We start from the raw sequence: 14759 nt of genomic DNA, 5'->3' as shown, positions 1-14759 counted from the left end.
GACAGATGTCGAAGGTAGATGTGTCGACATGGCTATCAATTCGGATGCGGTCAAGAGATATTATGCGTAATTTCTTTAATTATGGCAATTTTTGGTTTATTTGTTTGTATTTGGCATTTATTGGATAATGAGATGACGGAGGCAATTCTTTCCTCTATCCAAACACTTTTAACCCTTGCTTCCCCCTTTGAGCCTTAAGTTATTCTTTCATACCCCTCTTTTGGAATCACTAATGGAAAAGACATGAAAAAAAAAAGAAGAAGAAAAAGAAAAGAAAAAGAAAACGAAAAGAAGGAAAAGAAAAAAAGGAAGATAAAATCATAAGAAATACAAAACCGTGGGAACTACGTTTGACCTGATTCCTCAAAGAGGATACGTAGGCGCCTAACGGCTCGGTCATAGTGTGCATCATAGTGAATATATGATGCATAATGTACATAGTGTGCATCATAGTGAATATAGGATGCATAATGTATATAGTGTGCATAATAGGCACAATGTGCGTAACGCACATAGCTCAACATAAGTGTAGAAAAATAAAATTCCCCAAGCAAGAAAACTGGGGCAGAGGTTATGTTTTAAGTTCCAACAAAGGTTTGATTCCAAAAGTTGTAGCACATCACCCATCAAATTGTTTTCATTTTTATAGCCTTTCTTTAACCCCACACCAAAACCAACATCAACGTCCAAAAGACCTCCCGATCAATGTTCAAGAGATGTCGAGTCAGGCAAATAAGGCCGAGAATAATACATCGATCCCCAGCAAAGAAGAGGATCGCAAGACTGGGAATGAATTGATGGTCAAAGGAATATCCAGAAGAGAGGGTCGTATCTACAACACCCCGATTCCTCGAAAGAAATAAAATGAGAGAGTCTTATCGGTGAAAACCTTCACAGGCACCGAGAGGCGATGTAAGATGAGGGATATGAAATGAGAGAGTCTTATTGGTGAAAACCTTCACAGGCACCATAAGGCGCCGGGAGATGAGAGAAAAAAGAGAGTCTCATTAGTAAAAACCCCTCGAAGAGCACTATGAGGCGGCAAGACAGATCAACAAAAGCTACCACATTCGAAACGAAATGGACACTCCTTTATCATCCCCAGCAAATCAGACCATCGGGCAAATCGATTGATACAAATAGACTGGGTCGGGAATCTGTGGTGCACGTCATGATCACGGGGACCAGTCATGTCCTCCAGATAAGTTCTTTTGAGTTTCTTCTCCCACCAAATATTGGTTCAGAAAGACTTTCTCCTTTTTCTATCTTTTATTTCTTTTCCTAAAATTTGTCTTGAAAGGATTTTTTTTTAAAAGCTTACTACCAGAAACCGGAGGGGAATTCATCCAATGCAGGATAACACAAACAGTCTTAAAGGCCGACCCCAGGCAATGCAATGATCGTGCCTCGCAGTTTTGGAGGAAGTAGGCTCCCAAAGGGAATGGTTTCGGGAGTAAAAGCAGATTCCCACAGCATGTGCCTAAAGAGAAAGCAGAAAAGGGAACAAATTGAAAACCAGCCCCAGCAGGCTAGAGACCCCCAGCAGGCAATTTCGTCCACTAACCAATTATGGGGACGTAGAGCAAGAAAAGGGGAAGAGAGGAAAAATCATCCGCCGGAAAGGCACCCTCTACCACCACGATGAAAACTAATTAAATCCTTTTGTCTGCTGCAGGAAAACAAAGGATTGATGATGGCAGCAAGATGCAACGCCAGGGAAGTCACCAAAAACCGGGGCAGAAAATTTTCTGCCGATTGTCAAAAATTTTCTCGGAAGAACGGGGAAACAATTTCGAATACATTTAAGTTCTAGGTCGCCCACCAGTATAATGCGGGAATACATTTAAGTTCTAGGTCGCCCACCAGTATAATGCGGGAATACATTTAAGTTCTAGGTCGCCCACCAGTATAATGCGGGAATACATTTAAGTGCTAGGTCGCCCACCAGTATAATGCGGGAATACATTTAAGTTCTAGGTCGCCCACCAGTATAATGCAGGAATACATTTAAGTTCTAGGTCGCCCACCAGTATAATGCGGGAATACTTTTAAGTTCTAGGTCGCCCACCAGTATAATGCGGGAATACATTTAAGTTCTAGGTCGCCCACCAGTATAATGCGGGAATACTTTTAAGTTCTAGGTCGCCCACCAGTATAATGCGGGAATACTTTTAAGTTCTAGGTCGCCCACCAGTATAATGCGGGAATACATTTAAGTTCTAGGTCGCCCACCAGTATAATGCGGGAATACTTTTAAGTTCTAGGTCGCCCACCAGTATAATGCGGGAATACTTTTAAGTTCTAGGTCGCCCACCAGTATAATGCGGGAATACTTTTAAGTTCTAGGTCGCCCACCAGTATAATGTGGGAATACTTTTAAGTTCTAGGTCGCCCACCAGTATAATGCGGGAATACATTTAAGTGCTAGGTCGCCCACCAGTAAAATGCGGGAATACATTTAAGTTCTAGGTCGCCCACCAGTATAATGCGGGAATACATTTAAGTTCTAGGTCGCCCACTAGTATAATGCGGGAATACTTTTAAGTTCTAGGTCGCCCACCAGTATAATGCGGGAATACATTTAAGTTCTAGGTCGCCCACCAGTATAATGCGGGAATACATTTAAGTTCTAGGTCGCCCACCAGTATAATGCGGGAATACTTTTAAGTTCTAGGTCGCCCACCAGTATAATGCGGGAATGCATTTAAGTTCTAGGTCGCCCACCAGTATAATGCGGGAATACTTTTAAGTTCTAGGTCGCCCACCAGTATAATGCGGGAATACTTTTAAGTTCTAGGTCGCCCACCAGTATAATGCGGGAATACTTTTAAGTTCTAGGTCGCCCACCAGTATAATGCGGGAATACTTTTAAGTTCTAGGTCGCCCACCAGTATAATGCGGGAATGCATTTAAGTTCTAGGTCGCCCACCAGTATAATGCGGGAATACATTTAAGTTCTAGGTCGCCCACCAGTATAATGCGGGAATACATTTAAGTTCTAGGTCGCCCACCAGTATGATGCGGGAATACTTTTTAGCTCTAGATTTTGGAATCAGTAACCCCACCTGAAGACGGAAGGTTACAACGGAGATCCCCAAGCAGGAAACAATAAAATCCCCAGCGCCAAGAAGCAGAAGGCTGCAAAAGCAAGCGCGCATTCAAAAGGAAGAAGGAACGCGTCTCAGAAGAAGCAGTTTGGAAACGTTATAGCATGCCCAATATAACAATTTTGATGAAGAAAGCCATACCACTGAAGAAACCATTGAAAGATTTAAAGAAGAAAGCCATGTTCCCAGCAAATCAAGCAAAGTGATGAAAACTGGCATTCAGAAAAGGCGAAGGACCAGCATCATCTCCCAAGTTCACAAAATAAGGGCATCAGAGGAAAGCGTTAGCCGACAAGAAAGCAAGGCAACAAGAACAAGTTGAAGATGGATGAGATCTCATGCTCCATAATCTAGCTTAGCTTCTTGTTTTTCCTTTTAGAACAATGTAACAAGGAGATCGGGGAGCGGTAGCATCCTACAGCAGCATGCAACAGCACACAATAGCAGCGAACACTACAATCATACGGTAGTCCCAGCTACCAAAGTGTCCCGAACTACATTGACCTGATTCCTGTTCAGCCCAGGATATGTAGGAAACCTTTGAAGCAAAGATTCGGTCAAATCTTTTTCAAAAAATGCTTCACACGGAGTATTCGGACGGGAAAAAATCGCTCGCTTTATCTTTGCGCGAAAACCCTTCGTGTATTCGGGCAAAGAGGGGCAGCTGTAAGCACGTGATTTTTGTTTCACAGACAATCGCTCCAAAAGAAAATAAAAATAGTGACAAATGACTTCGCTGTACAATTTTTCGAGTTTTCCGTGACATGTGTTGTTAGTCATTTGTGGGTCTGTCCATTTTGCATTTAATCATTAACAAACAAAATACAAAATATGTATGTCATGGTGATTAAACCATAATTCGGTCAGTAAAAGAAAATTCAAAAAATATATATGCATCTTTTATTCTAGGTTGTGATTTAACCATTTAGAATTTTTTTAGTATGTGTGTAAATAATTGTGTAAGTATTGATTAGTTGGATGTGACAAGTTCATTTTAATTTAATTGTATTTTTAAAAGAAAACTTTTTTTTGAAAACAAAAGAAAATGCATATGGTGTAGTAAATCGGACTTGGGCCTATTTTGAATTGAGGCCCAAGTCCATCCCACTTCAGCCACGACCAAGGACCCGGTCCAGACCAGGCCTGCCCAGGCACCTCCCGAAACGACGCCGTTTCAGGCAAGTCGATCTGAGCTGTCTAAGCCTCTTGATCCAACGGTCCACATACGCACCCGTGACCCGACCTGTTTGGACGGTCCAACCCAATCCATCACTTAAACCCAAATGACACCGTTTTAATACCAAACGGCTCCATCTCACCCCTCACCATCAGATCCAAGCCGTTGAGATCATCTGATCCAACGGCTCAGATCTAAACCCCTAGACCATATATAAGCCTTCCCTCACACCCCACGCCCCCTATCCGAACCCCCCTTCACTCGTCTCCTTCCCCTAGCTTGAACCCCCAAACCCTAGCAAGCCGCCCTGATATCCCTTTCACCAGAACCCGGCGGCATGAACGCCGGTGACCACCCCCTTCACACCCCTGAAGCATCCGACCACCCTGAACACGAATCCACTAACCATGTACCTCGAATCACCTCTCATCGTCTTGAATCTGGATTTGAAGATTCGAGACAAAACTCGATCTATACCAAACCTCACCATCTTTGTATCAGACACTCCCATGACTTCCCTCGTGACCAAACCAAGCTTGGTTTGGTCCGAATCTACCCACAACTTCTAAAAAACCAGATATGGAAATCCATACCCTAGAACACATGGACCTGAGGAATCCGGCCAGTCTTGACAGGGGTCTGAGGTCTAATAGACCTTAACCAAGATGTTCTCATGTGAGAACACCTTGGTTAAAGTTTGTTCGGCTTCAAATGGTCAAAGTGGAGTCAGTTTTGGGTCAGTTTGGTTTAAACATTTTTCGGTAAGTTGTTCTTTTCCTTTTTGTTTATTCAACTGCCAATTAAGTCGTTAGCATGCTTTGTTGTGTTTGTTTGTTATTTTCTGATAGTTTTCTTAATTTCTTCCATCTCTGTCAAAGACCTTTTTATTTGGTCGATTGTTTTCTGTGTATGATTTGAATGTACCCTGTGATAAGCATGTCCGATTAGGATAGTCGTCGCATAAATAACTTATATAGGTTCCTAGTGATCGACCAAAGTTGTCCGAAGCCCTTTAGGTCCCTGTATGTGTTTGTTTATTTGAACGACTGATTATTACCTGTTATAATTAGTATAGTCGACTCGATAAATGTCGTCGATTAGTTCTCTATAACTAATGGATCAAATAAGCTAATAATTTCACATGACTAAATGAACCATGTCATTGACTGAATGCTCGACATTGCCTGAGATTAGCCTATAAACTGCATTACAAAACAGCTAAAAGATTCAGTCTAGGGCAGCTTCGATTTTAAATTTTTCAGAAGTCCAAAATAACCCATTATTGCAAAGGGTCAAGACAGTGATAACCAGGGTTTAACAGGGGTAGTTTTGGGTTTGAAAAGAACAAAAAATAATTAGTTTAAATGAGCTGACAAGTAGGGTACTGAATTGGGATTAAACTAATACCAATGGGGAACAAGACACAAGAGTATGGGGTTTAAAATGAATAATAAAATGAGCCCATAACTCTTGATTAAAGAATAACCAGGCGTGGGGAACAGAGGGATGGTATCAAAAGGTGTTTAGGCATGGGATTTAAGAAGTATGGGCAGTCTGCAAGTGGGAAGATCCAGGCAGCTTAGCTGCACTGGGTCGTTTGGCTTATAAATAGGCCATTTCAGAACTTAAGAGGGGCTGGAATTTTTAGTCTTGAGAGAGGTCTTGTGAGTTTAAAGAAAACTGAAAACATAAGGAAATTTCCAGTAAACACTGTAACCAAACACTGTTTGAAAGCTACCTAAGAGTTCATATTGGTCAAGCTGTCTTGGCCAAGTTCTGTTGTTTGCACTGATTGAGCATGCTTGTGATTGTTGAACTGCTGGTGTTGCTGCATTGAACACTCTGTTACTTCTGTTGTTTCATTACTCTTTTCTGGGATTACTTGTTTGGTGCTCGACCATCTGCTGGTTTTCTTTGTTCTGGGAATTGTTGCTGGTTGTCTGTGGACTGTGGAAAACACTTGTGATTGTTGGTTTGTTGCTGTGTTGTTGCTGTGTATCTACTGTTGCTGTGTTTACTGCATACTGCCCAGCTGATCAGTCCTTTCTTCTTTGTCCTCTATACCAGGTACACAACCAATGCACTATCAAATGTAATTGGAACATTGAGCATGAATGCAAAAAGAAAAGACCTGAAGTTGATTTTCATACATAGATTGTTATATTAGATATCATGTACTGTATGATAATTTTCATTCTTGTGTTGACAATAGAAGCAGCCTGTATGCCCAGTGTATATCAATATAGATTAGCTAAATGATAGCTTACATATGTATGCTGATAGGTGAAAATATGCTCAATGAAATAGGTTGCATCTCAGACTTAGTTTACTTTGTAATATATGCTGTAATGTATGCCAAGCATGAAAACTGTACATCATGGGCTAAGTTCTTCCTTTTCTGATTAATGGTCTCATATAACTAGTAAACCACCTGTTAAGACAAAGAACACAAAACTTGCAATCTCAACCTAATGAAGGTCGAGCTCAGGTCAAAACAGACCAAGCAGGCCCGCATCGAACAAGCAGTGGCCCAGGTTTGGCCCATCACGCATGGGCTGGATTTGGGCCCGTGATTATTTGTTCGGCTGACTGTGCACGCAGCCTCGTTTCTGATTTTTAAGCATTTCTAAATGTTGTTATAGATAACTTGCAAGCACGTAATTAATTAGGACTATCTACTTTTTTCAATTAGTAGAGACAAACGCGACAAGAACGTAGTTGCTATAGGATATCCTTTTTTAAAAAAATAAGAACGAGATGAGCCTCGACAATAAATAAATAAAAACGCACGAGCTGCGGGGCCCTCGTTAAATGTATATCATCGAAGCATTCAGTTTCCAGGATGGGTCGTTTAGCAAATCTCACGGCCCTCCCAGAGTAATAACGCGATAGTCTCTTTAAGCGCGCACTTAATAATGTTATCTCCTTAAACTCGGGTGTACATTTATGTGACCCAAATCCCAATCTCAACGGAATCGAAACGTGTCTCTAACCACGGGTACATTGATTGTGGCGTGGTCTGAGATGCATTTCCATGACGTTGCAAATTCTTTTCATAAGGAATGAGATGAGCCTCGACAAACAAAAAATGTACAAAGTGCGGGGCCCTCTAAATGTATATATATAAATACTTAGAATTCGGGACATGCCGTTTAAGCGAATTTCATGGCTTTCCCCAAAATAACAACACGCTAGTTGCTTTAAGCGCGCCTTTAATAATTTATTTTCCTTAACTCGGGTGCACATTTATGTGACCCAAATCTAAATCTCAACCGAGTCGAGATATGTCAATAATCACGTGTACATTGATGTAACGTGATTCGAGGTATGTTTTCGCGACGTTGCAATTCCTTGTAAAAAATAATAATAATGATAAAAGCGGTTAAAAGATAAAATTGACACGTAAGTTCATATTTGTATAAAATCAGACAATCAAGCCGAATATAACAGTTGAGCGACCGTGCTAGAACCACGGAACTCAGGAATGCCTAACACCTTCTCCCGGGTTAACAGAATTCCTTACCCGGATTTCTGGTACGCAGACTGTAATATGGAGTCCTTCATTTCCACGATTCGGGATCAAAATCGGTGACTTGGGACACCCTAAATCTCCCAAGTGGCGACTCTGAAATAAATAAACCAATCCCGTTTCGATTGTCCTTTAATTGGAAAAAACTCCCTTGTGCCCTCTCGGGTACGTAAAAAGGAGGTGTGACACTGTACAATGGCGGTTAGCCATGACTAAAGAGATGGAGTCTCTTCACAAGAATCAGACATGGGTCTTAGTGAAAAGACAAAAGGGGAAGAGGACAGTTGGATGCAAGTGGATCTACCGAAAGAAAGAGGGAATTCCTGTAGTGGAAGATGTTAGGTTCAAGGCGAGGTTGGTTGCAAAAGGATTCAGTCAGAAGGAGGGAATTGACTACAATGAGATTTTCTCTCCAGTCGTGAAGCATAACTCAATTCGCGTGCTACTAGCATTGGTTGCCCAAAATTGACTTGGAGCTTCAACAGCTTGATGTCAAAACTGCTTTCTTACACGGTGATATAGAAGAGACAATCTATATGGATCAGCCTGAAGGTTTCCTAGCTGAGGGAAAAGAAGATCACGTATGCCAACTAAAGAAGTCTTTGTATGGTTTGAAGCAATCCCCTAGACAGTGTTACAAGAGGTTTGATGCATTCATGACTACACATGAATTCTCAAGGAGTGCATTTGATAGCTGTGTGTATCACAAGAAGATGTCTGGTAACTCAATGATTTATTTACTGTTGTATGTTGATGATATGCTTATTGCTGCTAACAATATTACAGAGATAAATGCTTTGAAGAAACTGTTGAGTAAGGAATTTGACATGAAGGATTTAGGAGCTGCAAAGAAAATCCTTGGTATGGAGATTTCAAGAGAAGACGGTGTTGTACATCTTTCTCAGAAGAGGTATATTGAAAGGGTTCTCAAGAGATTCAATATGCATACGTGCAAGCCTGTAAGTACACCATTAGCTCCTCATTTTAAACTTTCAGAGTTACAAATGCCTCAGTCCGAGGATGAGGTGGAGCATATGTCAAAGATTCCTTATGTCAGTGCAGTTGGTAGCATTATATATGCTATGGTATGTACACGTCCAGATATTGCTCAATCTGTAAGTGTGGTAAGTAGATACATGTCCAGCCTAGGAAAGAGGCATTGGGAAGCTGTCAAGTGGATATTGAGATATCTCAAAGGAGCTTCTGGTATTGGTCTGACCTTTCGAAAAAGTGGTGGAGGTATTTCAATTCTCGGTTATGTAGATTCTAACTATGCAGGAGATCTTGACAGAAGAAGGTCCACAACTGGATACATCTTTACCCTCATTGGCAGTGCCGTTAGTTGGAAGTCGACTCTGCAGTCGATTGTCGCTTTGTCTACGACAGAAGCAGAATACATGGCAGCAGCGGAGGCAGTGAAGGAAGCTATCTGGTTGAAAAGTTTAGTAGCGGAATTGAGTTTGGTTCAGCTGGAATCAACTCTTAGATGTGATAGTCAGAGTGCTATTCATCTAATGAAAAATCAGAGATTTCATGAGCGCACTAAACACATTGATGTCAGATTTCATTTTATTCGAGATGTTGTTGAAGAGGGAACTATCAAGGTCGTGAAGGTTATCACAGACGATAATGCTGCAGATATGTTGACCAAGATAGTCCCACTCGCTAAGTTTGCACACTGCAAGGACTTGGTGGGGGTGTGCATCAACTGATGCAACTCCGAAGAGAACAGTTATTAGGTGGAGATGGTATGTTCAACAATGGTTTGATTCTTCTTGTTTCTTACAACGGGGTTGCCCAGTAAGCTTAGAAGTTTTGGCCAGAGTTGTTCACACGCACGCTCAAAACGCAAACCAAGGTGGAGATTGAAGGTGTTGGTTTATGTTTAGTCAACAATGGCATGCCAATTGGAAGAGTTGGTGGAAAGAGTTGGTGTGGATGCTAGGAGGAAGCTTCCTCCTTTGATATCATCCATGACATCAAGAGGAGGTAGTTTGATGTCACCAATGACATCAAGAGGAGGTCTTTACCTCTATAAATAGATGCACTCCTTCATTTGTAGAAACCATCCCAAAAATAATACAACACATTGTAGCGAGTAGAGAGTTAAGAGAGAAATTCTCTTAAGTGTAATTGGGAACTCTCCCCTTCCTTTGTTAATATTAAAAAGGCAATTGTTCTCTGGTGGACGTAGGATTATTTTGATCCGAACCACGTTAAATCTTGTGTTCTTTCTTTTACGTTTCCGCTAACAGGTTCCTCCTCATGTTCTTCTTCTTCTATCACTCCAACCCATTCTAATTCTAAGGAGAAAAACTGCCTTTTAGCTTGATATTTATGTCCTGCTACATACTTCGCATCACAGAAGAAACATAGGCCTTGGGCTCATTTTTCCTCCATTTCTCAGTGATGAGTCTCCTTCTTTTGGTGTTATCTAGCTTAGCTGTGATAGGTCTCCTGGGAACATTGTTACTGTTTCTTTGCAGATTCCCTGAATTGTACTCTCGATGATGAGGCTTTGATGGCCTTGCTTTGAGCAGCAAAACTGGCCTCGTGGAACCTTGATAGGTAGTATGCTTGAGGTAAGGTACATGGATTCCCCACCTTGACTGCATGACTCAGCTCTGGCTTAAGATTATGTAGGAAATGCTGATAGCATGCTCCACTGAGATATCCAATCTAGTCACTACCCCAACAAAAGCCTTTTGATATTCCTATACCGAACCTGTGTGCTTAATGTTCATAATTTCTGTCATTGGATCTGAGTACTCAACACCAAAGCTATCACATAGGGCCCAAATATACCCCTCCCTACTAGGCAATGGCAATTGCCCTCTACTCGTCATATACCCCAAATGCCATTATAATGCATCTCCTTCAAAATGTAGGGACACCAACTTCATTCTCTACTGTATAGTGACTTCTTCATCAGCAAAGAATTGGTCTACCTTATACAATCAGGTTCTCAGATCCTCACCATCAAATTTAGGAAATTCGACTTTAGAATATTTGGTGAATAAAATCGTAGGCAAGGGAACATTATGGTTGTTATGGGCTGTTTGTTGAGTATTAATTGTAGGGGTGTTTTGATAGGGTGGGGTTGTTGGTGGTTGTGGTACATAAGGAAGTTGATGGTTGAAGGAATGTGGCATGTGAGTGTTTGGTGAGTTATAAGCTGGAGGGTAGTGCATGTTGTGACCATGAAGATTATAAGGCATTTGGTTATTGTTGAAGGTTCTTTGGTGCTGATTTTTATTTGTGTGGGCAGGTCTGCTCAAGTCAGGTGGACCGATAAAGGGTTGTGGAGGAATTTGGTTAGTTCTCATCAGTGATGAGTGTGTTGGTTGAAAGCTTTGGGTGTGAAATGGTGTGGGTTGGCTCATGGGTGGCTGGAATTGGTTGCTTAGGACAATAGATCTGTGCGTAATTGGTACCGATAAAGGATGGCTAGGGCCAGCTTGTTGCAGGTGTAACGATGCCTGTATTTGTTCATTAACAAGAGGGAAAGTGGTTGATACCACATTCCCAGTGACCCCTATAGGACCACTAATTCCAGTAGTAGAAAGGGTAGCTAACTTACCAAAATCGAAGGGCTTGTTGTTTGGAGAATATAGCTCCTCCCCAGTGCAGCTCACATTTTTGTCTCGTTCAGGTCTCTTGCCTCCATGAATGACCTCGTTGAGTACCTCTCTGATTTCGCTCAAGGCTTCTTCCTGACTTCTGCCGCTTTGTTCCTAGTTAGCTTCGAGCTGGTTCTGTCTAGACACGAAGTTGGACATATCAGTAGACATCTTCTGCAGCATGTTCATAACTTCATTCATCTCCGTCGACATTTATCCACAGAGCCGAGGAATTGCTCTGATGCCACTGTTGCGGCAGCTAGGGTTTAAATAAGAAAATCTACAGCTACGAAGAAAGACTAAGGAAATAAAATGATAATTCTTCAATAGATGAATGCAACGTCTGAGTACAGAGGTATATATGCTCCCACTATCACCTAAAAGACAAAATAGTATAACTAACTCTATTGGACTCTTAAGTAATTAAAGTTAACAATTAACAGGGCTAATGTGTAAATACCTCAAGCTTATAATTAAACTATTATGAGATTCATTAGCACTTAGTCGAAACTATAGCCCACTTGCCCATTTAACTAATTTAACCGTCAAGTATAACTACGCAAGCTCAAAGTATAACTTCTGAAGCAGCTGCAATTTAACTTCGCATCAGTGTTGCTAATGTTGTTAAATGGAACAAAAAATTAATTTAATCATTTGGATATAATGATATGCATACATACATAATATTCTAAGACATTAATTTCTTAATTCAAAAAATTTGCAGCATATTATATAAGTTACAATTGGATACTTAAACATATTTTAGAGTGTAAACGGGATTTGGGGAAGTACACAAATAGCCATTTTTAGGACTGCTATTCAGGGTTTAGTCATTACTTATTTTGTTCTAAAAAATTAAACTAAAAATCTTAAATTCAGGACTTTGTGTCCTAAAAAATTAAACTGAAAACTTAAATTTAGAATGCATTGACTAATTTCTGAATAGCAGCCCTCTAAAATGACTACTTGGTGTCATTTCTACACGGGATTTGAGACGAGCCTTTTCTGAAAATGGATTATGACCACTTCAAAATTCTAACATCAAGTTTTATGTTTGAACGAACAAAACAGACTTGGCACCATTTGTCAATGGACAATTTTAAATATTTTGAGCTATAAAAACATGCCTAGTTGAAGTTGTAGAAGAAACTGAAAAATTTGTGATCAAATTGTAGACCTCGGTTTAAAGTTGCGGAAGAAACTTAATTTTTTTTGTGATCAAACTGTAGATCATGGTCTAAAGTTGTAATTCACCCATGAGATACAAACTACTTTTGACTAGGGATTTTTTCGTTCCCATACAATATTTGAAATTTATTTACCAAAATTATTCTAATTTTGTATATTATCCGCCCTAAACAAGGTTTACTTACAAATTATATACATTCCACTTTATAAGGCTCTCAATCCATTATTAGTGCCTTCAATCAAAGATTTAGTTACGCTCTCTTTTTTTCTTCTCTCCTCTCTCTCCTCTTCTCTCCAGATTGAACTTATATTTAAAGAACCTGAATCTTATCCCAGAACCAAAAAAGGAGAAAAAAGTGAAGAGTAAGTATGATAAAGAAATGTACGTCGTCTCCATTGCTCTGCCATTTGTATTAATTTAAGTTTAGTTTTAGTTCTAATAACTTTTAGTATAACAAGAATAAAATACATACCAATTAAGAACAACAATTGATCTCCCAATCATTGACAATGTTATCGAGCCAAACACTATAAGATATCCACCAGAAAATCAAAGAAAACTAATCAATCATCTTGCTGATTGTGGGTGAGCTAGTATACTTTGAAGCCTAATTCATGTATCGTGAATAGAAAATCATATTACCAATTACAAATTCAACATGTCGTCTGCCAATTTAAGAAGCATTTAGGTTCTGTGCATTAATTGTTGCGGAAGCCAAATGTATAGAGTGTGAATAAGTCACAACTACTATACCAAAAATTATGACAACCACCAAATAATAAATAAGACAATAAAGCAATAATAAAGGGAACACCAGAATTTACGAGGTTCGGCTAATTTTGCCTACTCCTCGGACACAACCAAATATTTTATTCCACTCCAAAAATACAAGTGAAATAATACTAAAGAGAGAAGATACAAATGCCTTAAATAGATGAGAAGGCAAATGAGAGGTGTGTCTCAATCCTAAACATTAGGCCTTCTTTTATAGGGGAAAAATCCCCTCCAAACTTAACTCCCAACCAATGTGGGACTTTGGCATTTTGCCAAACTTCAACAAATCTCCACCTTGGCAAAATTCCACATTTTCAATTCTCTCTCAATAACAAATTTTGGTTGTGTCTTCATCTTCAATCTTCAGTGTTCAACAATGTTGATCAAATCCAAACAATGTTGAAACTTGACCGCAGTCACCACCTTTGTCAGCATATCAGCAGGATTCTCTGTAGTATGAATTTTCTTCACCGTGACTCCACCTTCTTCTATGATTTCTCGTACGAAATGATACCGAACATCAACGTGCTTCGTCCTTGCATGATAAACTTGGTTCTTCGCTAATTGAATAGCACTTTGACTATCACAAAAAATTGTGATACCTTTTTGTTCAACACCAAGCTCCTTTAGCAATTCTTGAAGCCAAATTGCCTCTTTCACAGCATCTGTAATAGCCATGTACTCTGCCTCTGTTGTAGACAAAGCAACTGTTGACTGCAAAGTAGACTTCCAACTAACTGGTGCCTTTGCAAAAGTAAACACATAACCAGTAGTTGATCTTCGTTTGTCCATATCACCCGCAAAATCTGAGTCACAATATCCAACTACAGACTGATTGTCTTCCTGCTCAAAAACTAACCCGACATCTACAGTATTATGAATATACCGTAGAATCCACTTCACAGCTTGCCAATGCTCCTTCCCTGGATTGTGCATATATCTGCTAATAACTCCAACAGCTTGTGAAATGTCAGGCCTTGTGCAAACCATTGCATACATCAAGCTACCAACAACATTTGCGTATGGTACCTTTGACATATACTCTCGTTCAGCTTCATCCATTGGCGACATAGTAGTACTTAGCTTAAAATGGGAAGCAAGTGGAGTACTAACTGGCTTAGTCTTGTCATCTATGCCAAAACGTTGAAGTACTCTCTTCAAATATTCCTTTTGAGATAAACAGAGTTTCTTTGAACGTCTATCTCTAATTATCTCCATGCCAAGAATTTTCTTTGCCTCACCCAAATCCTTCATCTCGAACTCCTTCTTCAGTTGAATCTTCAACTTATCAATTTCTTCCAAATTCTTGGAAGCTATCAACATATCATCAACATATAGGAGAAGATATACAAAGGAACCATCT

The sequence above is a fragment of the Nicotiana tabacum genome, chromosome 11 (assembly GCF_000715075.1).
Source record: "Nicotiana tabacum cultivar K326 chromosome 11, ASM71507v2, whole genome shotgun sequence".
In the NCBI taxonomy this organism is placed as follows: domain Eukaryota; kingdom Viridiplantae; phylum Streptophyta; class Magnoliopsida; order Solanales; family Solanaceae; genus Nicotiana; species Nicotiana tabacum.
This window is presented reverse-complemented; position numbering follows the sequence as displayed.